The following is a 27,213-nucleotide window of genomic DNA, read 5'->3' on the forward strand; positions in this document are numbered from 1 at the left end:
TCCCGAACCACTCCTTTGTCAACAAGGGGGGAGATCTCTACTTCCCAGACTCTTTCTCCTCCCTCCAGGGGTGAGGAGTCCCAGGGCGGAGTCTTTGAAGCAAAGACTGAAGCAAAGAAAGCATTCGGTATCTCTGCCTTCTTGGCATCTCCTGTTACCAGGACACCCCCCTTGTTCAGCAAGGGACCCACATTATCCCTAATCTTCCTTTTACTGTTTACATACTTAAAATAAATAAATAAATAAATAAATCTTATTATCTTTTATCTCTTTTGCAAGCCTCATCTCTAGGTGGGCTTTAGCCTTCCTTGTCGCATCCCTGCAGGCCCTGACAACACTTCTATACTCCTTCCAAGAGGACAGGCCCTTTTTCCACATTTCATAGACCTTCCTATTCCTTTTGATCTTATCGATGAGCTCCTTGCTTATCCACACAGGTTTCCTGCCCCCCCTTCCCCAGTTTCCTACTCTTATGGATGCACCGATCCTGAGCTTGGAAGAAGTGTTGTTTAAATGTAGCCCAGGTCTCACATGCACCCTTGCCTTCTAGCAACCTAGCCCATGAGATACTCCCAAGCAGGTCCCAGAAGAGATTGAAGTGGGCTCTCCGAAAGTCCACGGTTGCAATCCTGCTTTTAGCCTTACTTCTTCCACCAAGTTCCATCCTGAACTCCACCATCTCATGGTCCCTGCATCCCAAGCTGCCCCCGACCTTCACATCCCTAACAAGCCCATCTCTGTTGGTAAGGTCAAGGTCCACGAGAACCCCCTTCATTGTCATCTCCTCCACCACCTGCGTAAGAAAATTTTCTTCAATACATTGTAGGAACCGTTTGGACTGCACATGCCTGGCCGAATTGCTTATCCAACAGATGTCTGGAAAATTGAAGTCCCCCATGAGAACCAGTGCACGTGATCGTAAGGCTACTACCAGCTGCTTGTAGAAAGCCTCGTTGACCTCCTCCTCCTGATCCGGTGACTTGTAGTACACCCCCACAATAGTGTCCCCCATACCAGCCCACCCCTTAATTCTCACCCACAAGCTCTCCACTTGTCCATCACCCTTCCCCTGAGTGGATCTGGGTACACTCTAATTGCTCCCTCACATAAAGGGCAACACCACCCCCTCGTTTTCCCTGCCTGTCTTTCCTAAAAAGGACATAGCCCTCCATGACAGCATTCCATCATGCAAGCTGTCCCACCATGTCTCTGTGATTGCAACAAGATTGTGGCCCTGTGACTGAACACAGATCTCGAGCTCATCCTGTTTATTTCCCATGACCCGCGCATTGGTATGCAGGCACATTAGGCAAGCAGCAGGCACAGTTACCCCTGGAGGGATGCAAGAAGAAGAAAATTCCGGACAGGGTATCAGGATCATCACCTTCTCTAAAGAACCCTCGTCTGATCCTATGGGACAACTCAGAGGTTTTTCCCTACTATCTTCAAAAGTGACAGCAGTGACAACTTCCCCCAGCCCTTCTCTGTCACTTTTAGTTCCCCTCCCTTCCCCCATCAAACCTAGTTTAAAGCCCTGGTAATTAGCCCAGAGAGCTTGCTCCCCAACACATTTGTGCCCCACTTACTGAGTTGAAGTCGGTCAGCAGCCCACATACCCGGCTTCTCAAAGGGCTGCCCAAGATCAAAATACCGAAATCCTTGCTCCAGACACCACCCCCTCAGCCAGTCATTCACCTGTCCCATTCTCCTTCTTTCTGGGTCCCAGTCACCCAAAGGGAGGACAGAGGAAAACACTACCTGCACCCCGATCCTTTCAACAACCTTCCCAGGGATGAAAAGTCCTTTTTAATATTCCCCTTTTTTCTAGTTGCAGCTTCCCGGGATCCAACCTGAATGACAACAGGAGGATAGTAATCCTCTGGTTTAATGAACTGTGGCAGAGACTTCCTAATGTCTCTGACATGTGCCCCAGGAAGACAACACACCTCTCTGGATAGGTTATCTGAGTGACAAATGGGAGCCTCAGTGCCCCTCAGCAAAGAGTCTCTGATCACTAAGACTCTCTGTTCTTTTTTTGTGGCACTGGTTGTGATGCAGTGCTCTGCACGGTCCCGCTCCCTATGCTCAGTACTTCGCCCACACTGACACGCTTCACAGGGTTGCTTCCCGGGTTTGGACTACTGTCCAGACCCTCAACCTCATCCTTTTTCTGCCTGAGAGCCTCAAATATATTACCCAGGGACACTGTGGGGGTTGGTGGCACCGTAGATGTTGGGGGCAAACGTCTCTTTCTGCTTCAAGCTGAGATGAGGGTCCAGCCCCTTTTCTCTTGTGAGTGGTCAAGCCCTCTGTCCTGCATGTGATCAGCTGGGTCAGCTACTACCCCTTTCAGGGATGCAGGAGGGGGCTGCTGGGCATCAGTAGGGGTAGGTTGACACCTCCTGTCTGTCACCCTCAGAGACACCCAGGAGCTCCCCAGGCTGACAATTTCTTGCTGCAGCCCAGACACCTGCTTGAGGAGTCCCTTAAGCAGGGCACACCTGCACCCATGACAGCCCTCTCTTCCCTCAGGACCCAGGGGGGGCTCCAGATTCTGGAGCTCCCTGCAGTCACCTGCCTGGACTGCCACTTTCCCCCTCAGGGGATCCACCTGAGTGCCCATGTGAGCCCAGAGAGGTTGCATCTCCTCTGTTTGGGTTGCCACCCCGGACCAGCCACTGCGATGAGTGCCCACCATGGTGAATTCTAGGTGCAAAGAGGCAGAGTTCCCCAAAGAGAGGTGGGGAAGAGAAAGGGAGGTGGGAAAGGGAGGAGAGGATACTCCTCGCACTCTTCCTTGCCCCGCCTGAAATGCCCCGCGCTAATTGCCAAACCAGTCCTGTTAGCATGTCTTGTTTGCGGCGCTCCCTAGGGACTAGTTTTATAGCACCAGGGGGTGGGTGGGCTGCTATCACCCCTGGCTCCGCCCTCATCACGTCAACGCCCGCGGTGGCACAAGCACAGCTCCTGGCTACTTGAGGGGAGGGGGTCCGGGGCTGCGGCTCTGACCAATCCGCTCTGTGCTGCGTTATGGGGGGGAGGGGGTGTGTTAGGGGTTGGGTCTGTTCATCTCCCTGCCAGGAGCCCTCACTGCAGGCTATCTGCGCGAGGTCCTCGTTAAAAAAAATATATTGGCAAAGTATCAACCAAATATCATACCCGTGCTCCTGAAGAAGATGAGCTCTTTTTTTAAAAAAAAAAAGAAAAATATATTTTTGAAAGACTGGAATAATATGTTTTTTTAATATGAATGTGAAACAACAGACTGGTTTCAGATGAAAGTCTCCAAGAAAAATCAGATCCTTCATCTAGAGCAAAAAAATTACAGACTCAGTAAGTGGGGGGAGGGTTGTGGGCATTAAGATGATGCAACTGGAAATAAAATTGTAATGCAAAAATTTGGGCATTTGTAACTATCAGTGCCATTACCTATGCTATATATATATCATTGTACATTGCACCAGATCTTGAACTAATCTTTGTTCTTCTGAAGCCAGCTGGTTCTTCCACAGCAATGATGCTTCCAGATAGATATTTTCAATTAATAACAATCACAGATTTTTTTACTATTTGCAGTCTCTTCTTGATTGAGTTCCTTGGTATGAAATGGAAGACTCACAATGTGGCTTTGCATAAAGTGTATAATAAACTGGCCACTGTTACTAACATAAGAATGTTCTACAGATCTGCAACTAAAACTTTATAACCAGCTGACAGAATTACTTACAGGAAGACTGAATTGACTGGCTATAACAGTAATTTCACAGTTCTGCTTTGCGTCACCCACCTTTCTGAATATCACTGTTACTGCCTTTGCTACTGCAATGGTATTGCATTATTTTCTGTATTACTGACATTTGGAACTTATTTAGGTAATTGTATCTAATTTGTTAAGACTTTTTGTATTTTTATGATTTATTTATTTTTTTAAGAGAGATCAGTTTACTAGACAGTTGTAAGAGTAAATAGTAGTTTACTATCTTTAGTTGGTTGGGTAGAAGCACTTAGAAATGGATCAACAACATTTTCTAAGAATATGCTGATGACAGAATAGCCACGTACTGAATCTGAGCTAAAACTTCAGGAGATGGTGTTCTTTGTAGCATAGGAATTAGCAGACTGGATTACAGAAATAACCCAGCTGGTCTAGTATCCTGTTTCTGTTATGGCTGATGTCAGCTGTACTTCACAGAAACAGGCTCTGTTAGCTGACAATCAAGTGTGACTTATTCTTTCTAAAACCTCTCAGCTGCAAAATGTATCCCAGAACTTATGATTTTGTAGTTCTTATTTAAAGAAATAGTCTTCCAATCAAATATAAATAGAAAATATGCTCATTGACACAGTAACAGGATCCATCAATATTTTGATATATAGAAGTTAGTAATACTGCCTAGAATCACAGAATGACTGATTCTTGAAGGGACCTCTGGAGGCCTTCCAGTCTAACCCAGAAGTCTCAGAATCATAGAATCATAGACTCATTGAATCATAAGATCATAGAATGGCTTGGTTTGGAAGGGACCTTAAAGATCATTTAGTTCCAACTCCCCTGCCATAGACAGGGATGCCACTCTCTAGATCAGATTGCTCAGTGTCTCATCTAACCTGGTCTTGAACACCTCCAGGGATGGGTATTCCTCAGTCCAAAGACTCCAGAAGTCTTTGCCTAATGTATACTGATCCAGAGAAGAAACCTGAGCTGTTTGCTGGCGGACTGAAAAGTTTCAAGTGGTGGAAGAGAATAAATGACTGAAATAAACATAGTATTTTACTCCCTTCCTGGGTACTCATGCCCCAGACCTTTGTTTTAGGGGAGGAAGACTGAAGACATTCTATATATAACTGACTCATAAAGTTCACAGAATCATAGAATTACTTAGGTTGGAAAAAACGACTAAGACCATCTGGTCCAACTTTAACCTAGCACTGCCAAGTCCACCATTAAACCACATCATCTAAGCACTACATCTACACTTTTTGTGGAAGACCTTCCAGGAAGACTTGATGACTCAGCTACTTCCCTAGGCAGTCTGTTCTGATACTTCACTACCCTTTCAGTGAAGATTTTTTTCCTAATATCCAACCTAAACCTCCACTGGTGCAATTTAAGGTCATTTTGTCTTGTCACATGTGCTTGGAAGAATAGACTAATCCCAGCCCTGCTATAGCCTCTTTTAAGGTAATTGTAGAGTTCAATAAGGTCTCCCCTGAGCTTTCTTTTCTCCAAGCTAAACAACCCCAACTCCCTCAGCTGCTCCTCTTAAAACTTGCTTTCTAGGCCCTTCACCGGCTTCTTTGCCTGTCTTTGGACATGCTCCAGCACCTCAATGTCTTTCATGTACTGACGGGCCCAAAACTGAACAATGCATTTGTGGTGTGGCCTCACCAACAACAGTTGTCTCTATTCATGCCCTTTCCGGTTTTCCTCTGGTTTTCCAGAGTATATTTTGTACCATTATGAAGAAACAAATAAGGATTAAGTAACAAAAACAAAGAAAATAACAACAAGCTAACAACCCACACCCACTGTATTTGAATCTTTAGTATATAAGCCAAACAGTGAGATTACTTGCCAAGTAGATTTTCTAGATGCATGGTGTCAGTTGGTTAATACCTGTTTGCAAAAAAATTTTATAAGGTAGGTGTTCATCTGCAAGGTCTTTGTCAAGTTAAGGGCACATTTTAAAAGAGCTGATACCAAAAGGTGACCTACACTGAGCAATAACAGAGCAATAACAACATCCACAGTATCTGCAAGGTATTAGAGTTGACATATGCTTGACAAGCACTCAGACAGCTCTGAAAATCTGAATGTTTGTGATAAGTGCACTCATGCAAACTATAAATAAAATATACATATTGCAGAACTGCTTTTTTGAGTTGAAGCAGGTGAAGTTCTGAGTGATGTGAAGAGCTGTAGTGAGATAGGGTGTTGCCTTTAATATTTCATGCTTAGTTATGTCATTTTCTTAAAGATTTTGAGGTAGATTTTGACCTGAAATACTTTGTAAGACCAAGGTACCAATGTTTCTTAATATTATATAAACGTGATTTTAGGTTTTTCATTTTGTTTTAGTGGAAGGAATGTTACTGTTAAAATGTCATAAACCAGAAAACTGCATCTCTTGATGCATAATTTTGGCACTAAGCCAGGGATAGCAAAAATAAATTTCAAATAATTCTTCAACAGCTTATTAATTTTTAATGACTATGCTGGTTTACCTCATCTTGATATATATTTTGATAAACTTTTTTTTTTTTTAAGAAACAACAGCAACAACAACAACAACCACATAACTATGGATATCAATAAGCTCTTAGTGATTCATGGTATATAAAAAGAAATGAGTACATTTGATGAAAGTATAGTGAAAAACAGAACTTTACACTTGATAAGAAGTAAGAGTGTTTTTTTTTTTTCTATTTTTTTCTATTTTTTGAGTTTTTTTTTTCTTTTTTTTTTTTTTTCTGGAGTTTAACTAAAAGGCACACGTTTATCAAAGAAAGCCTTTATAATATTCAGAAGTTTCTTCTATTTCAAGCATTACATTAAAAAAAAAAATCAGTTTAAAATGTTGCAAAATGATTTCTCATTCTTACAAAATACTAATAGGGGAAAGTGTACACATGACTAACAGTGACCCAGTGCCACAAAAAAGGTTGGTGGAGGAATCATCAAATATCTGAGTTGGAAGGGACATACAAGTATCATTGAGTCCAACTCCTGGGTCCCGAAAGGACCACCCAGAAACTCAGACCATGTGTCTGAGAGTATTGTGCAAATGATGCTTTAACTCTGTCAGGCTCGGTGCCATGATCACTTCCCTGGGGATCCTGTTCCAGTGCCTGACCACCCTCTTGGTGAAGAACCTTTTCCTCATATCCAGTCTGAACCTTCCCTGTTGCAGCTTCAAGCCATTCCCTTGGATCCTATTACTGGTCAGCAGAGAGATCAGTGCCTGCCTCTCCTGCCTCTCTGTTCCCCCTTGTGAAGAAGTTGTAAACTGCCATTAGGTCTCCCTTTAGTCTCCTCTTCTCCAGGCTGAACAATCCAAGTGACTCCAGCCGCTCCTCATACAAATTCCCCTCTAGACCGCTCATTATCTTTGTTGCCCTCCTTTGGACACTCTCTAACAACTGTATACCTTTCCTATATTGCAGTGCCCAAAACTGCACACAGTACTGAAGGTGAGGCTGCACCAGTGTAATGTAGTGAAGTGCAATCCTTTTCCTTCAAGATCTAACACTGCAGTTCTTGATACACCCCAGGATACTGTTGGCCCTTCTGGCTGCCATGGCACACTTCTGGCTCATGTTCAGCTTGCTGTCAACCAAAACCCTCAGATCCCTTTCTGTGGGGCTACTCTCCAGCATCTCATTCCCCAGTCTGTACGTATAACCAGGGTTGCCCTTTCCCAGGTACAGAATCTGGTTCTTGTTCTTGTTAAACTTCATATTGTTGGTGATTGCCTAGCTCTCTAATTTGTCTAGATCTCTGCAAAGCCTCATCACCCTCAATGGAGTCATCAGTACCAACCAATTTGGTATTGTCTGCAAACTTGCTCAAAAAACCTTCAAGTTTTTAGAATGAATCATAGAATGGCCTAAGTTGAAAAGTACCTTTAAGATTATCTAGTTTCAACCCATTGCCCCCATTGTCATGAGCAGGGTTGCCAACCACTAGAGCAGGCTGCCCAGAGCTGCATCCAGCCCAGTATTTAATGCCTCCAGGGATCGAGCATCCACAACCTCTCTCGGCAACCTGTTTCAGTGCCTAACCACCCTCTGAGTGAGAAACTTCCTCCTAAATCTCCCTGTCTTAGTTTAAAACCATTCCCCCTTGTCCTGTCTCTATCAGCACATGTAAACAGGCATTCCCCCTCCTGTTTATACATGCCCTTCAAGTACTGGAAAATTGCAATGAGGTCTCCCTGGAACCTTCTCCAAGCTAAACAAGCCCAGTTCCCTCAACCTTTCTTCACAGAGGTGCTCCAGCCCTCTGGTCATCTTAGTGGCACTCTGCTGGACCCATTCCAAGAGCTCTACATCATTCTTGTGCTGGGGGCCCCAGGCCTGCATGCAGTATTACAGGTGGGGTCTCACAAGAGCAGAGTGGAGGGGGACAATCACCTTCCTCTCCCTGCTGACCATCCATTTTTTAAGTCCTGCATCTAAATTGTTTATGAAAACATTGAAGAAGACTGGTACTAAAATGGAGTGGGAACCTCACTAGTGACAGATCACCAGCCTGATGTAACCCTATTTAAAATAACAGTTTGTGTGTGACCTGTCAGCCAATTGTTCACCCATCTTAATATTCTTTTACCTAACTCTATTCTGGTCATTTTGTCCAGAAGGATACTGTGAGAGACAGTACTGAAAGCTTTACTGAAATCCAGAAAGATTATATCATCTGGCTTCCTTTGGTAAACCAGCTGGGTGATCTTGCAAAAAGGAAATTAGGTTTGTTAGGCATGACTCTCCCCTTGTGAACCCATGTTGGCTCTGACCAATGGGTACATTGTCCTTTAGGTATTTTTCAATAAATCCTAGAATAATCTTCTTCACAGTTTTAGCAGGCACTGAAATGAGAAAGAGGAAACTGAACGAAGTGATGAGGAAACTGTAACTGTACAAATAGCAGTATACGTAGTAAAGGGGAAGCACCAAACAAAGGAAGATCACCATCAAAGTTTTCAAGACAGCTCTATCACTGCTACCAAATAAGAGTGTCTGACAGTGAACTAGAGCTAAAGGGAAAAAATAAATGAAGGTCTGATACTTCTTTCGGAGGGCTAGTAAATGTCATAATGGGGATGATCAAGAAAAGAGATAAAAATGCATGCAGTAAGTGCAAATGTGACAATCTGTCTCTGGCTCAGTACCTCACCACCGCAACTCCGCTGAGGACAGTGAGCCCGTTGCTTTGTATACAAGTCTGTCTGAATTATCTCCACTATCTAGGAATACCTGGAGTGAACTCCTTAACAGTATCCCCACTAGAACAGACACCTTCATAACTGTGAAATTTAGACAATAAGATTATTTTTAAAGTGTCATCCCTGTCTTTATAAAAACTCCTCTTAGTGTTGTGACTCCCTTCTTCAGTAAAGTAAGGAATATTTTGTTGTTGATTTCACTAAGATAAAAAGCTATATATATATATTTTTTTTAGTGTTTTGTTTTGTTTTTAATCAGCACATATGCATTTGTTTCCAAGATTCCTAGATGCAAGCAAGATATCCACTGATTAAACTGACTGCTTTCTATTTTTATTTTTTTTTCTAGTAAACATGTATGCAGATAAAATACTTGTACTATTTCTTCATAGGTATTTTAAGAGTTCTTTAACCACTGCTTGCTGTGAGTTTAGCAGAGGGGTATACATGTATGAATGTTTTTGGTTTTTTTTTTTGTAGTTGTTTGTTTGTTTGTTTGTTTTCCCCAGGGGAGGAGGAAGTAATTGTTTAGCCACTTAAGCAATAAAAATCTTCAGAAAGATGAAGAAATTTAGAAAGAAAAATCTTAATTACTTCATTTTAAATTGGATGCTGTTTTGTCATATTCTTTTGAAAGGTGTTTGCATATCTTAAATGGGGCAATTACCTAATAAGACAGCTGAGAAAGTCTAGCACAAAGTAAACTGCTCTATTTAAATTTGACCCTGTAATTTGGTACTAATTTGATGCAACCCTATCACTAATTACTGGGGTCGTAAACAAAATAACTTCAGTGTAACTGTAGGAAAACGTGAGCAGGTGGTTTGCATGTGAAAATCAAGCACAATTTAATTTGTGTTAACTCAGATTTTTAATATTTTAATTCTGAGGTTTGCAAGTAGTTCTGTGATGGATAAGAACAGTGACGCATAAACAGTGTCTCTCACTTGATAAGTTAAGACCATTGCATTTCATGCTTAGAATCTCTGATGTTTAAAGAGCATCATTGTGCAACCTCCCCTTCTGCAAGACACTAGTAGGGGCACTCTCTTACACTCCTACTTGAAAGTAGATTTTCACCAGAAGTGTTTTATCTATCTATCTATCTATCTATCTATCTATCTATCTATCTATCTATTATTTGTAAATTAACAGTTTCAGCTGGAAAATACATGAAAGGTTTATTAGCAGAGGCAGAAAGAAAATCTAGTGTGGCAGCTTAAGTCTCATTTTCTTAGAAAGAAAACAAGTAAACAAGCCAAAAACAGATGAATAAACTTTAAGATATACATTGTGTGGTAGGAAAAAAAAAAAAAAAAAAAAAGGGGGGTCAATTCCCGCTTAAAACAAGAACTCAGCTCATAGTAAAGTTTTGTTAGCACATTTTTATTTGCCTTCTTTATTATTCTTAGCAGGTTTAACTTACAAGAGGAACAGACAGATACACTTTTGGATCCTATAAAGCTTCCAACAGGAGCCCCCAGAAGAATTTGTGTTCCTTACACATATCTACATTGCAGACTGACCTGGCTATAAATAAAGTGTTCCAAGAATGCAAAACAAATTAGTTGTTTCATCAGAGAGCAATTGCACCACAGCTCAGTGCAGTTTAATGCCCTCTTCAGAGAATGAGAGTTGATACAAAGCATGATGGCTGATAAAAATATTAAACCTGTTTATACCAGTTCTAATGGGTTTTGTATTTTCCATAACAAAGGTGAAGCTAGACAGTAAGGACCTTGTATTGGCTAATACACTGCAGATCAGGAGCAACCCTTTAAAGAGATGGAAGTATTGTACCTTCAATGAGATGCTTAAAGAAGCTTGTGAAGGACAGGGGAAGCAGTCAGTGAAACAGAAAGAAAATGCCTGTAGCAGGAGAAGAAAGTGGCAGACAAAGGGATATAGCTTGCAACGGCCTCATAATCAAGTCCCACAGTGATCTAGTAAGAGTTTGGAAGGGCTTTATTACCCCCAAGAAGTCACTGGAACCTGACTGTTTGAAAAAAAGGACCTATTTTTTTAAGTAAGAAAAATGTAAATTTCTTTTCAAAGCTTCTACTTAAACTATGCCATATCTAGCAGTTCTCTCTGCATATACTTATGATGGCCAAATCCCTATAATTACATTCTATGAAACAACTGTATTCTGTTAACATGTCAAAAGCTTTGGTAGTGGGGGGACTGCAGAGGTGGCCTCTGTGAGAAAAGTCCAGAAGCTGCCCCATGTTAGATGAAAACCAGTTCCAACAAGCTCCAGAAAGGACTTGCCACCAGCCAAAGCTGAGCCTATTAGCTACACTCATTACACCTCTGTGAGAGCAGATTTAAGAAAGGGAGAAACTGCTGCACAACAGTAGCTGGGAGAGAGAAATGAGAAAATGTAGAGAGAAATAATGAAGATTTCAACATCAGTGAAGAAGGAGAGGGAGGAAGTGCTCCAGGCACCAGAGCAGCTTTCCTGAAGCCTGCAAAGAGCAAAATGGCAGAGCAGTCTGTCCTCTTTCAGCCCCTATAGTGTAACATGTTGAAGCAGATATGCACTCTGCTGCCCTTGGAGGAGCCCATGGTAGAGCAGGTGGATATGGGCTGAGGGAGGTTGCAGCCCATGGGGAGCCCATGCAGGAAGAGATTCTGGGCCAGAGCTGCAGCCTGAGGAGAGGAGCCCACAGTGGAGCAGGAGGTGTGGCAGGACCTGACACCTGTGGGAGACCCATGCTAGAGCAGTCCATTCCAGAAGGGCTGCACACCCTTGTATGGTCCAATACAGGACCAGTTCTTGAAGGGCTGCAATATGTGGGAAACCCATGTAGGACCAGTTTGGGAAGGATGGCATCCTGTGGGAGGGACCTCACAGTGGAGCAGCAAAAGAGAGTGAAGATGAAGAAACAACAGAGATGAACTGTTATGGACTGACTGCAACCTTCATCCCCCATTCTGTGCCATGCTAAGTTTATGAATTCCTAAATTTTCTTTGCTAGCACATACACCTCTGCTTCATTTACTAAACTCTTGATCCACACATGTTTATCATTATTGCCCTTCCAGTTATCTTTCCCCTGTCTTTCTGAGGGGGATTGAGTGATTGACTGCGTGGGGGTTTACCTGTCAGATGGAATTAACCCACGATTATGCAGAGATTTTCCTTGTTTTAACAGCTGGGCTACATGTGATCCCAAACAGAAATGCGTCTGCTGTATGAATCCAGTGTTGTCAAAGTTACAGAAAACAAGTTCTGGAAACATCAATCCTTTGTTGCAAGTGCAGAATAGTTATATGTTGAATATGGTGGTATTCAATGCTACTGATGAAAACAATATCTAGTGTGTGCACAAAAATTCCACATTTCCATGAAAGCATGGCTCCTTCCTGCAAAAGAACTATGCAGCTTGACAGCTCCATGTAGGCCAGGACACTGGGAGTGACAAAGGTTCCCCAGGGTCCATCGCAGTAGGGCCTGACAGCCAGGGCCTATCCCACGGCCCTAGCCAGGAGGAGGGCAGCTTGGGGTATTAGGGCAGCCCTGGGCATCAGGCACCTCCCTGGGGATGGGGACAAGCCAAGGCTGATCTGAGACATGGATAAACAGGTAGGTGAGGTCCAGGTTCAGATCCAGCCCCAAGATGGCCATTCAGGACCATGGGGATGGAGCAAGAGCCTGGTGCTGTTAGCTGTCAGGTCCGCAATGTTTTGGGGCTGTAGCTGGAGCCAGGCCTTGGTGAATTACCACAGACTGTATACTGGTGTGAGCAATGACTTCTCATGGAGAGGTATTCATGAGCAGCATCATGAAAAGACAGAACTTACATCAACAAACTTTTATTATCCATATACATGCAACTTGTCTATCTATTGTTTAAACAGTGAAAGTTGCCTCCATTTGTGCACCATTCTCTGTACTAAGTATTATTGAATACACATATATTGAAACACCAGAAAACAATATATATTTAACAATTTTAATGTATGTATGCATATAATTTTCTAAAGAAAGCACAATTCTGCTACCACTGAAAGCAATTACAAACTTCATACTCAAAAACCCACAACACATTCTGTTCTCAGGGAAGTGTTTGTTTTACTTGAGAGTCTAGTTCCTCATCAGAGCTACTCACTGTAATTTAATAGAAATATTTTTCTTTTTTGAAGGGCAGAAATGAAGTCCTGAAATAAAAGATTAAAAAGATGATGTCAGCCTTTCAGTTGATGAGCTGATCTGCATACTGAAGGAAAGTAATTCAATTCCACGGAGTAAAGAAGGATCAGGGGGCATGAAGCTGAGGTTTACAAAGGCTTAATATAAGGAATAGTATGAATACTGATTTCTTTTTGAGTGGGGGAAACTAGAAAAAATAATTAATTAAGTGTGTTGAGGCTAACTAAGTATTCTCAAACATATTTTCCTACATAAAACTAATCTATATATATGTAAATTAACAGGAATTTCTCAAGTATCATATTTTGCTTGTAGTTGCTTAATTTTTCCTGGGATGTACCTTCTAATCATTCTTAATGTAATTCATCTTTGAAGAGAAAAGATTTATCTGAAAATTTATCATAAAAATAAGTTCTCGAATACCATAGATTAGTGTATTACAGACTCCTGAAGATGTAGAAGGACTGACGCTCACACGAATTCTTACTGGGGCTTGGTATAAGCAAAAATTTAAAGTTCTTTGCAAACTTATTCTAGATTGGGCTTTTATCACATTGAGAACTCTGTGAAAATTTGAGTTATTATAAAAGACATAAATTTCACAAACTTTTGAGAAAATCTAATAAAGAAAAAATAATGTTCAACACACTATATTTAGAAATTGATGTTTTATTTCATCAGACTGCTTTCCAGCTTATCTAGTGTCACATAAGATCAAGACTTGGTCATTCAATATGCAACCACAGAAATGTACATGTCATTGCAAAGATTAAAAATTATTCTGAATTTGAGATGAAACTCTAATAACAAGGATAAGTGTAAAGGAAATTCTGTCAGAAAAGTGGAAAAAAAAAAAGAGATAGGAGATGAAGTTTGGCATTGCATGCTTGAAATTTGTTTAAATCAGAGTAGCTGTATATAAAAAAAAAAAAAAAAAAAAGAATATAATTGTGGAGGAAGATATCAGTTTGAACATGGGATTCTATCAGCTATACTTTACATTAAACAATTGCGAACAGAAGAAGCATTTAGCAAGGGATGGTGTTTAATGAACAACCTTTAAAATGGGAAAGAATGAAAAAAAAATGTCAAAGAGAGGGTAGCAAAACATAGGAAAGCAAGCAAACAAACAAACAAACATACAAAACCTTTGCCAACTATAGAAGATAAAGAGTACCAAATAGTAATTGTGATGAGTAAAAAGGATATAGCTGCATGTGGGATGTTGAAGAAAAAGAGGAATAGAGCAAAATGTAGACCAAAGAGAATACAGTAGCTGGCAAAGGCTGTATGAAATCTGAAGAACCTGTGGAAATATTCATTTACAGTAGCTGACTTTCAAGATGGTGCTATGAAGGAGTGTAGCTTTTAGCAAGTCTACAGACAAGTCAATTTCCCAAATAGTGAGCAGAGGTACATTTCTGCAGAAAGGGAGAAAGTAAAAAGATTGGAGTAGCTTGGGGAATTTGAAGTCCTCTTGCTATATTACTTTTAACTGTAAGGAGGAGTTGATTTAGAACTATATGATGCAGTACCTGTGCTTTTATTAATTGTTAAAAGGTAGATACATACAACATCCAGATCAAACTAACACCAATGAATGAGAATCTCTTTTTAAATACTATTCTGTAACTCCTCCTTTCAGTCCTGGAAATGGATATTGTGGATATTGTGTTTTTGTTTGTTTGTTTGTTTGTTTGTTTGTTTGTTTTTTAATGGAAAGGCCTATTTCTCATAATTCTTTAATTCTTACTGAGGATGACAATCTCTGAACCAAATTCCAGAGCCCTAAATACTCAGTATGAGTAGCAATAGGGAACAAGACAGCATTTCCAAATATAATTGTATGTCTACCACAATTCAATTTCTACTGTTTTCTTATTTGTTAGTGTTCTTTATCATTCTTGATGTGAATTCCTTCAGGCAGCAGGTGAAGGAGCCTCCTGAAGGAGGCTTCAGCATGTGGACAGCCCATACAGAAGCAGACTCCGTGCTGAAACTGCAGTCCATAAAGAGATTATGGCAGATCTGGTAGGAGGTGCTGTGCATGGGGGACCTCTGATGGAGCAGTCCATATTTAGACAACATATTTTCTCCTCCTGTCCTTTTGAGGAGGAGGAGTGAGAGAGGAGTGTGGTGGTGCTTAGCTCTCCATTGGTGTTTAACCGCCATACACATGAATGTCTTCATTTTCATTGCTATTCAGATTCTATTTCCCTTATGTGAAATGTAATTCAAGACTTATGTTGAATGTTTAAATAAGGTATGCAAAGGCAAGATACAACAGGTTGTATTGTCAGTGTATTTTGCCTTAATGAAAGAGAAGGACAAACTCGTAGCCAACAGTGCTGATGTAATGAGGTAACTTGAGAATGATATGTAAGTTTTTAACACCTCTCCTAAGCAGCTCAAAACTTTGCCATATCACTTATTATGAAAGTAAAATAAACTATTTAAAGCTTAGTAATGAGATTTTTCATTATTTATTTTTAGAATAATTTCCAAGAAGAAAATAATTCAAGAAAGTAATAGAATAAGTAATAGAATGAGAGCTAATTAAGCACAGTTTTTTTTTTTTGTTGTTTGTTTGTTTTTTATTTATTTATTTAGCGTCAGCACCATAAAGATGAATTGGTTGATTTACTTTCCTCATACGTGGGTGTCCTGCTTTCAGCTAGGATAGAGTTAATTTTCCTCCTAGTAGCTGGTAGGGTGCTGTGTTTGGGATTTAGGATGTGAATGATGTTGATGCCACACTGATGTTTTGATTGTTTCATAGCAGTGCTTACACTAAATCAAAGACTTTTCAGCTTCTGACACTGTCATGCCAGCAGGAAGGCTGGGGGTGCATCAGGAGCTGGGAGGCGACAGAACCAGGAGAGCTGACCTAAACTGGCCAAAGGGGTATTCCATACCATCTGATGGTAACAATTAATATGGGGTGGCTGGCCAGGGTTGGGGGACGGGCTGCTTGGGGATAGACTGAGCATTGGTCAGCAGGTGGTAAGCAATTGCATTGTGCATCACTTGCTTTGTACACAGTATTAGTACTACTACTACTGTTATCCTTTATTTTCTGTCCTAATGAACTCTTTTTATCTCAACCCACAGGCTTCATTTTTTCCTGATTCTTTTCCCCCATGATGGAGGGCGGAGGGTGAGAGAATGGCTGTGTGGTGCTTAGCTGCTGGCCGGGTTAAACCACAACAGTGGGTAAAATATGCATAAGTTTTATTAATCCAAACCAAATTCAAAAAGTTGGGTGAAGGGTGATAATATTCCTTTACATCTTTATTATTATTTCAATATACATATATACTTCTTTTTATATTGTTGTATTGGTTTTATATGGCAAGGTTTTGATAGCTGAAGGCTGTAGGATTGGCCTCTGTGAGAAGAATCCAGAAGCTGCCCTATATTAGATAAGAGCCAGTTCCAGCTGACTCTAAAGGGACCCGCTGCTGGCCAGAGCTGAGCCAATAAGCAACATTGTTTGTGCCTCTGTAACATCATATTTAAGAAAGAGAAAAAAACTGCTGTGCAACAGCCTCTGGGAGAGTGAGATGTGAGTATCAGCCCTGCAGACACCAAGGTGAGTACAGAAGGAAGGCAGGAGCTGCTCCAGACACCGGAGCAGAAGTTCCCTTGCAGCCTGTGGAGAGGACCCTGGTGGGGCAGGTGGATGTGGCCTGGAGGAGGCTGTGGCCCATGGAGAGCCCCTGCAGGAGCAGGCCCCAGGCCGGAGCTGCAGCCTGTGGAGAGGAGCCCACGCAGGAGCAGGGAGCCTCTGGGGAGCTGCCGCCCACCCGTGGGGGACCAGTGCTGGAGCAGTTTGCTCCTAACGGATGGACCCTGTGATACGGAGCCATGTAGGAGCAGTTCTTGAAGAGCGGCCTCTGGGCAGCCCCTGCAGGATCAGTTCAGGAAGGACGGCATCCCATGGGAGAGACCCCACGTGGAGCAGGGGCAGAGAGTGACCAGGAAGAAGCAGCAGAGACAAAGTTTACAGACTGACTGCAATCTCCATTCCCTGTTACCCTTTGCCACGCGGGGTGAGGTTGTAGGAGAAGGTGGATGGGGGGAAGGGTGGTTTTAGTTTTGTACTCCCCCCTCCCTCCCCCCCATTTCTCACTGCTCTAGCTTGTTAGTAATATGTTGTAAATTACATTAGTCTTCCTATGCTGAGTCTGTTTTTCCTGTGACAATAATTGAGTGATCTCTCTATCCTTATCTCAACTGTTGAGCCTTTTTCATTGTGTTTTCTGCCTCTTTGCCTTTGAGGAGGGGGAGCGAGAGAGTAGTTCTGGTAGAGTTCATCTGTCTAGCTGAATAAAACCACAATTGTGTGATAAAAGATTTAAAATATTACAAAAGTTGAATGTAACAAAATTTGACCTTTTGAAAATAACACTTAAACTGAAAGTTATATGTTGTAAAATACTTCATTTTAACTACCTGTGAATTGTACATAGGAGAAACCTATTCCTCCTTCTTCAGCTTTCCAGTTTAGTTCACTTGTTTCCAGTTCATACGTGTATTTCCTCTCCCTCTTCAGGGAAACTGTCTCAGTGAAAAACTTTTTTATTTGATCTAGTTATTTGTTACCACATTTTCAGTAGAAGAGAGGAAGAGAGACGGTAAAAGTCGATGAGTTTACATACCGTTTTGATAAACTCCTGCTTTAAAGCCAGGTAACAGAAATACACCCAATCTTTTGGAGGTGTGTGCCTACACTAATTACCCTTTGTCGCTACCATCTGAAGAATAGAAAGGGGAGTTTTCTGTCTGTGCTTAAATCAAATGCTGTATGTAGGAGCTGCTGAAGGCAGTGCCTTGCCTAAAGTGCCTTGCCAGCTGTGTCAGCATCCTGCATGTCTCTTGGATACATGTTCAGCCTTGCTACTGGTTGCACCTACAAAGGAGAAAGCACAGCCATATCACCCAGCCTGGGCAGAGACCCTGGGTCCTCCGACATCGGGCTGGCCTCCAGCAGCCCTGCAGGAGGGTTCTTGGGCAGGTCTGGGGTGGGGCAGGGGTCACTAAAGGAAGCAGTCACTCTTAACATCCTTTAACACCAATATTTACAAACAAGTCTGGAATTTAGTCAGTAAGAGGGAAAAGGTGCTCTTGCAAAAGTATTGATATGGAAGTGCCACAACAGCATTGTTGGCAAAGTTTTATCTCCCCTCTTCTGAACCTAGATGTGAAACAAATATAGATAAATATATAGATATAATAAAGATATATTTGTAGTCAGCATTGTACAAGTGGCTGTAATAGCTGGACAAAAGAGCCCATAGTATTCTCAGTGTGATGATAATTCCTTTTTTTTTTTTTTTTTCCAAGTCTGTGGAGATTAGACAATAAAATCAGAAGTGTTATGACATTCTTTTCTAATGAAGCTGTGTATGCCATTTGTGATATAATGTAGTTCTGACAAAATTATTGCATTTTTCACTGCTGTGGGGAAAAATATATTAGTATTTTGCATTTTTGAACTCTGTGGAGTATTAAGCTGTGGAAAAAAATAATATCAAAACTTAACAGCATTCATGGAAAAACATGCTATACATCTACAGCAGTTTATTTCCAAAGAATACACAACATTGTGTAACATAAGTTTTATATTATAAACACTTGAAGAGAAAATCCAGTTTTAAAAAATGCTTGTTCATGCTGATAGTTGATGCAATCTCTAATTCTGTTTTAAATTTTTTTTTTTTTTTTTTTTTACTTTCACTCCTGTAAATCCAACTGAATCCCATCCTCTCCCCCATCTTCCCCAGAGGGGTGGAAGAGAGAATCAGAAGAGCAGAAGTACAGAAAATGTATGGGTCAAGGTAAACTCACTTTAATAGCTGAAATAAAGAGGAAAAAAACAAACAAGTGATGCAAGAGGAATTGCTCACTACCTCCTACAAGCAGGCCAATGCCCAGGCAGTTTCTAATTAGTGACTGCCGTCACAATTCTAAAACACAGCACCATGTAGACTGCTAGGAAGAAATTTATCTCAGTTCCAGACAGAGCCTGTACATAAGGGAATGATTGTATCAGATGTGGATTATATACTTGAAATTATAACATATACAAATAAATATTGAACTCCTCAGACCACAACAGGAAATCAGTAAGAGAAATAACTGTAATATATATACATGGTGCATAGTACATTTGCAGAACTATGCTATCACTTATGATTCTTGGACCTTAATAGCCATCTTCATACTTTAGTCCCAAAGCACTTTACATAGCATGCAAGTAATAAAATGGAACGTTGGCTGACCATCAAGCTGACACATAGTGATGAAGATTACTCATAGAGCTTTTGGAGTCATACAGCAGTAAAAAGAGCAAAAGTCCTGAATAAGACTGTCTACCATGAACATTTCTGCATTAAAGATTTACTTTAGTTTACCAGTAGACTTTTGAAGCAAATGTCCTTGCTGTCTCTATTTAAAATATTTCAATTTGTTGTGGAGCAATGTATTTTAAGAGGAACTAGGTTTCTTTTAGAGGAAACCAATGTGGATGATGTGCTGCATGTGTGCACCTAATATGCTTCAGCTGTAAATGAGCTTTCAGTCCATAGGATCACATTGAACATACTCTTGAAATGTTGAAAAGTCTTTAAATATATTTAGTGTGATGATTAGATCCTCCATATTGAATTTGCTCTATCTATCCAATCCTTTTGATCTGCACTAATTTCACAAGTAATCATAGACAAGGTCACTAACAAGAAAAACACACTGCCAACTTACACTCTTAAAACTTTTTATTTCTATAACTGCCTCCCTCCCTCTCTTCGGAATGACCACTTAAATACACTCATACTTCATTGTGGTGAACTGAGGACAGCAAAAGGCTAAAAATACTTTCAGTTTCTACAGTGAATATTTTATCAGAACACAGATACTGTAAAATAGAATTAGATGAATAGGGATAACTCTTTGATTGAAACACTATGTACGAAACTTTCCTTTTCCCACTGTGCCATTGCAATAACTTTGGAATTTTTTTTTTTCTTCTATTCCTTTTTCCAGTCTAACAACTTCCAGTAGCTTGCTGAGCTGAACAAACTTCACAGATTTCCCCTTCTTGTTTTGTAGGAAAGTTTCTTTCCTGTTACCTTTGAGGTATGTCTTTGGTCTGTTCTCTAATTGCAGACTCCTGCTCATTTGAGGATCTTCAAAGCTGCAAGACAATCTTTTTCACTTACACTTTTCTGTCACTGGTACTTCAGGCATCCTTTCCCAAGCGTATATATGCACATTTGCAAATGCAAAATCAGAACAAAATCAATTAATTTTGAGGTTAAGGAAATTTTACCTTTCCAACATACTTTATATTTAAGCCAAAATAGACTGGACAGGACAAGGTAAAAGGAAACCTTTTGAATTGCTGCACAGTTCACAGTGTTTCATTTTGCTTTACTTGGTTAACAAAATGCAATATTTATGCTGTAAAATGGAAGCTTGCAAATTAAACAAATCTTTTATCCTTCTTGAGAAGACTCAGATAAAAGACTGATTTCAACACAGTTGACCTTAACTTGAGCAAATTAGAGAAAGGTGAATAGCACAAATGAAAACTTTCTAAATAGAAAGAAAAACAAGTTATCACTGTTTCTAACAAACCTACAAGGTATTTACATTAGATCTGAGAAAACTGTAAGAGTATTTAAATGAAATCTCTCATATCTTTTTAACTCTCTGAAACGTAAGACTATTTATTTTACCTTCTAGCTACATTACAGTCAGTGGCAGTATAATTACCATCATTAAATAATGCCTTTGTTGAATTCTAAAAGTGTATGACAGTACAAAGTCGTAAGTATATGATGACATGCATTAACTGCCTCATGGCCATACTCCTTAAAGTCATGGCAAATTGCTAATTGGTATTTCAGTAGAATTCAGCAAGTGAGAAAGGTCCGACTCCTGGAGTTCAGATTACTGTATGCTCAGTGTTTCATGGCATTATGATATTCCCTCTTTCTAACTCCTCAGTCTTCATATCAATTAAAAAAACAAAAAACAAAAAACAAAAAACAACCTTCTCATATTCGTTAAAACTTTTAGTGTTAGGGTCATTGTGCAATAAACCTTTTGGTAGTGTCAGGGTCCTGAGGACACCACCAGGTCTCACTACCCATGCATTGTGTTTTAACCCTGGTAGGCAACCCCATACTGCTCACTGACTTTCCCCAGGTGGGATGGGGGAGAGAATTAGAAAGGTAAAAGTGCAAAAACTCATGGGTGGAGGTAAAGACAGTTTACTACAGAAAGAAAAAGCTGCATGCACAAGCAAAGCAAAATAATGGATTAATTAGCTACTTCCCAATGGCAGGCAGATTTGTTCAGCCATTTCCAGGAAAGCAGAGCTCATCACATGTAATGGTTACTTGTAGAATCATTAGGTTTGGAAAGGACATCCAAGATCATCTGGTCCGACCATCCCCCTACCACCAATATTACCCACTAAACCATGTCCCTAAGTACCACACCTAACCTTTCCTTAATCCCCCCTGGGGAAGGTGACTCCACCACCTCCCTGGGCAAACTGTTCTTATGCCTGACTACTCTTTCTGAGAAGAAATTGCTTGGGAAGACAAATATTATCATTCCAAACTCCACTTCCCACCCCCACCTCCTTCTCTGCCCTAGCTTTTATTACTGAGCATGACATCATATGTGCCTTTGTCACGTGTGCCTTTGGTCAGTTTGGGTTAGCTGTTCTGGCTGTAACCCTTCCCAACTTCTTGTACACCCCCAGTCTATTTGATTGCAGGTACCAAGTGGAAAGAACACTGAGTTGTTTCTTGTAACTCCTAAAATGCATGCATTATTAGGTGGAGTCTTTTATACATCAATCTGTACCACATGTTATACACAGGGAAATACTGATATTTGTATGTTAATTAATTGCAAAACTGCTGGTAAAATCCCAGCTGCTTGCCTGCCTTGTAGAGTTTATAACTGCCATCAATCACTTTCTTTCCTTTCAAAACACTGCATTTAAATGACATTTTCTTTATATTTTGCATCATTCTTGTAGTTTACAGTGTGACAGCACTAATATTTTTTGTGTTCCCTATCCCTTATTTCTGTAACTCAACCATAACTGGAGATGGCACTAAATAAGTTAGACTGTAATTCTGAAACTAAACAACAAATCCAAAGGATATTGATTTCTGAATTAATAAAAAATAAGACAAATAGAAATGGAATTCTCAAAAAATGCCTTATGTTCCCGAAGTACAGATTTGGAAAGAATATTTTTTGTCATTGCTTACTTATATAATTTTTCTTTGTTTGTATTTTGAATAAAATAGAAATGTATTACACAAACATAAAATCAATTAGAAACTGAATATTCAAGACAAAATAAGGTGATACTCTATAGAAGTGACACAGACCACACAAAACATTCATTAGGAATATTTGTAGAGCTGCCTTTGATTCAATTACACGAAGTGTTTGGAATCATCTTTTACCTGTTCTATTCAAAATGCTATCATGTACAATGCAATTACCAATCATTTTGAAAAGCAGCCAGGGTGGTGTTCTAACAAGTAACCAGAACCACCACCAACTGTTTCGTAAAATCCCGAAAGAAGTGATTATTATTTTGTACCAACAAAAATATCAGTAGGAAATTATAATTTCTCTAAGCATTCAATAACTAATAACTAATAACTAATAAAGTCCCATGCAGGTAGATTTGGAGTTTTGCAACAGTAGATTAACAGGTATAGTTCTGTTTGCTTCTTGTGCCAGGATTTTAAGGGGACATCAATCAAATTCCATCTTTTTTTTTTTTTTTTTGTCATCCAAATTCTGTTGTAGGTTATGAAATTTCTCAGACACTAACTTGTTTGTTTGTTTGTTTGTTTCCCTGTTAGCATTTGCCAGTGTCAGAGATTCAGAAGTGAAATAGTGAGATTCAGTCAGCTTGCAAACTGCAAATAGGTCTTGCAAGAATGAGACATAGTTTTCTACTACACATTTCCTTAAAATATTAGTTTGCTAGAACATCTGCTGCCCGTGCTTTCGAATAAGAGAATTTAACTCACTACACAAACTACATTCTGCCTGTTGACACATTGCCAGAGGGCAGACCCAAACAAATTAGTCTGTAGATATACAGGTATGTAGGTTTTGGTACTAACTCATCTACTACAATCTATACTATGTAGAAGGCTTTTTATAGGCCTTCTTTATATCTTGTGACTACTTTTCTCAGATATTGAGAAAACATTACGAAGAGATAGTTACTCACAATAAAGCGATGTAAAAATTAAGGTTCCACATATAGTCCTAGAATGAACATGATGTAAATTTAAGTGAACAATATTAAAAATTATTGTATCCCTGAAAATAAAATTGCTATTTTTCTTTTTTTTTTACACAACCACAGATGTAGTTCTTAGTTTCACATTTATAGTGCTCCAATCTGTTTTCATGAGATATAAAACTTATTTAGGCAAAATGTTATGACTGAACATATAGAATATTTCTAAGAAATATTATTAAATATAAAAGGAAACAATAAACTCTTCTGAGCAAGCATTCTGTCTTTAAAATAAATAAATAAATAAAAATAAAATTAATAAAAAAATAAAGGTCATATGAGTATTGTTTTTTCCTGACCTTCTGATATATCATTCCATATTTTACATAGTTCCATTATATTATCACTATTTGCCCCTCTTCTAGATTTACTCTCTCTTAAAAGAATTTTTGGGGTCTCTAACATTTTGTTTTATTTACCGTGAATCCCACGTTACTGTGCAGTACATTGAAGAAGACCATTGCCCTTTTGTTTTCTGAAAGGCTTAACTTTTTTTGTTTGTTTGTTTTACACCATCTAGACTTGTGGATCTAGCCTTGGAAATGTTTCTGGGTGTATTTAAAGTAACCTGTAAGTCAATGTCAGGCCTATATTTAAAGACAATTGGAGATTTTGTAGATATTTTCCTATTCATTCCCCTTCATATAACTCCTTCACCATTAATAAATTCATTTCTCATTAAAGCTTAATTCTACTGAAGCCAAGGGCAAAACTTCTAATAATCAATTTTAGTACAATAACAACAACAGCAACTATATTGCTTTACTCGTTAAAATTTCAAAACTGCATAAAGCTGTCTTGTCTCTTGAGCAAATAAAAGGTCAAAATACCTATAGAAGTTACATCTCTTTTGTGAAAAAGTGCCATGCACTGAACTACGACCTGAACAAGCTCTACAGCTAGAAGCAGGATAGATACATCAAAGCAGTACAGATCAATTTTTATGGGTGCAGCACATCATAAACTAGTTTCTAGGACTTGAGCTAGTTTTGCTGCCTTGTGCAATACTGTGCTATCTTGTTTGGTGTATATATATATGTGTACATGTATATATATATATATGCAGAGCTGTACTTAAAGCTGCAGATAAATGCTTACAGTCTTTCTACTGTCACAAATGACATTTTAGGTGATGCTCTAAAGTAAGTTAAGAAAATAATGAAAGCATGTAAAAAATGTGGATATCCTTAACCTTTTAAACATATTATTTGCTCATTTGTTAAATTATGCTTATATATAATAATTGTGTCAGTTATCATAGACTTACTGAATAATTCAATTTGGAAGGAACTCATTTGTTTTTACTCTCCACTCAGAGAAGCATCAACTTTAAGATTTGATCAAGATGCATAAGATTTTGTTTTGAAGATCTCCAGGAATAATTCTTCTGCCATCTGTCTGTCTCCACTATGCCACTAAATTGAGGCATAAACTTCAACCAGTTTCTTTTCACCATTAATGCAAGCTTCTACGGATATGGGACTGATTCTAAATAAATTAGTTTTGTTGTTTAGACCATAATAACTTTATAGCAAATATTCTCTTGCCTTTTGAATTTCTCTTATTCCCTTGTATTTTGTACTTAACAATTACTATGTGTTCTGCAGCTATTATTTTTACAACATATATTTCAAGCCAGAAATCAAAACAAAAGCTTTCCAGATGTTCTTTAAATAATAAAGTGACATTATCTTAATATTTTAAGAATACATATAATTCATCTACTTTATGGAGCTTCTACAAATAATTAAGTGAGGGAAAAAGCAAAGAGTGCAGCTGCCTTCTGGGGTTGTTCTGACCCATCACTGCTCCTGGTGGGCCACTGGGGAGGTGAATGGGGACCTAATGTCTCTGCTCAGGCATGTGTCATGCTCAGGATGTGTCTGCCGCCACTTTTCCGTTTGCAGGTTCAGCTGGTAGCAAAGCTGAGCACATATTTCAGTGACACACAGACACAAAGAGAGACAGGGTGCTGACAGGATGGGTCACACAGGCTGCCCCAGACAAAGGCTGCCTTCAACAGCACTTACACACAGGACTTGAGTAAAACATAGACAAAGACAGCAACATCCCCTTCTGTCTGGCTGGTAGAGATGCAAGTTTGCAAGTGCAGGCACACACACAGCATTAGGTTACAAACATACTTTGGCAGATGCTTTGAGTACCTGGCATGTCTCCTTTGTCCATCCAGCACTCATGCCTAGTTCCCAGGCCCTTTACCCAATTAGCATATCAACTACTCCCTGGTCTAGTCCAGCTTGAAGCTCACTGCAGACATGTCCAAACATTGGACAGACAAGTAGAGACTGGCCTTGTTTTACAAGTGATTGGCCCTTTTATACCCTTCTCTACATTTTTGTTCCTTCTACTCTGCCATCCCCCTGTACACTCATCATGGGTTTGCACATCTCTTCAGTTTCTGCACTCTCCCAGCCCAGCCCCCCTCCCAGGTTCAGAGTCTTATCAAATGCAAAGTTCAGGTTGATCTTCCTGGCAGTGGGAGGAAGGACTGGGAGGTATGCTTCTTGTCATCGTCTCCATTTTTTTCTTTGACAGATCCGCTTCTCAATATTTTTCATATCATCCTGAACCAGATATTCTCACTCAGACAACCTTGCTTGCATCAACATTCCCAGATGCAATCTCTTTCCTTTTAAAATAGTACAACTGACCATTTTTTTCTGGTCATGGCCTCTGAGCTTTGAAGACCTTTGATCAGATAACCCTGCTACAATAAAGATTTCCATATACTCACATGCCTTCATCAATTAGTGTGACTTGATCAGACCTCGTTCCCATTACTGCCTCCCTTTCTTATTATCTCTTGTTGCACTGAAAAAGGCCCTTGACCAGATAACCTTAAAGGAGCAGGCACTCTCCTTCTACATATCCTTACAACTTTTTCAGTTATTAATGCTATTTGGAAAGTTTTGTCTAGCAAAATTTGTAAGTAATGAGCATCATTGCAGAGTTCTTGTTTATCTTGTACTGTTTCCTGGTGTTTGTCCATGTCTTAGTTGGAGTTTGGTCAACAGGTAGTTTTCTACGTTTCTACCGTTCCCCTCATTGTGTATAAAATGTATCTAGCCAGAAAATGACTACAGGAAAATAAATAAATAAATAAATAAATAGTTTTCATCTCATACACAAAAGCCAGGAAGGAGGATGAGCCAGAAAGACATGATGGATGAGCTTATGTGATGTTGTCACTTAAATCTCAAGGAATAAAATGAAAGATGGATACTCTAATTAAATTTCATAATTAGTAAACTTATCTGGTGTGCCTATGAGCATGATGTTAGAAAGTTGTATCTTTATATATCTAGCTTTTCTAATGCTTTATTTTATCCAACTCTAGGGAAACTAAAAGATTGAGGTATAAAGGAAAAAGAAGCTTGAATTGCATTTCCTAATCATTTGTGACTCCAGCCTTCCTAAAATGTTTTCTAATTTCTAAACTGATGATAGCGAAAATAAGATGATGAGTTTTAAAGGATATCAATAACTCTTTTGTTTTTATCTCTGTATGTTTTTGCCTTGTGAGCAATAATAAAATATAAAACAAACAAATTAAAAAAAAAAAAAAAACACAACAAAACAAAACACAATAAACAGCAACAGCAACAACACCATCAAAATAGTAAGCTTTTTATCATGATGGACCAAATAAGTATTAAAGAAGGTAAAAATACATATATTTCTGTTTGGCTTTTGTTATTCTTTTTATCACTAAACATTTGGGCTTCATTTTCCCTACTTGA

Source organism: Anas acuta, chromosome 1 (genome assembly GCF_963932015.1).
Source record: "Anas acuta chromosome 1, bAnaAcu1.1, whole genome shotgun sequence".
NCBI classification, from domain to species: domain Eukaryota; kingdom Metazoa; phylum Chordata; class Aves; order Anseriformes; family Anatidae; genus Anas; species Anas acuta.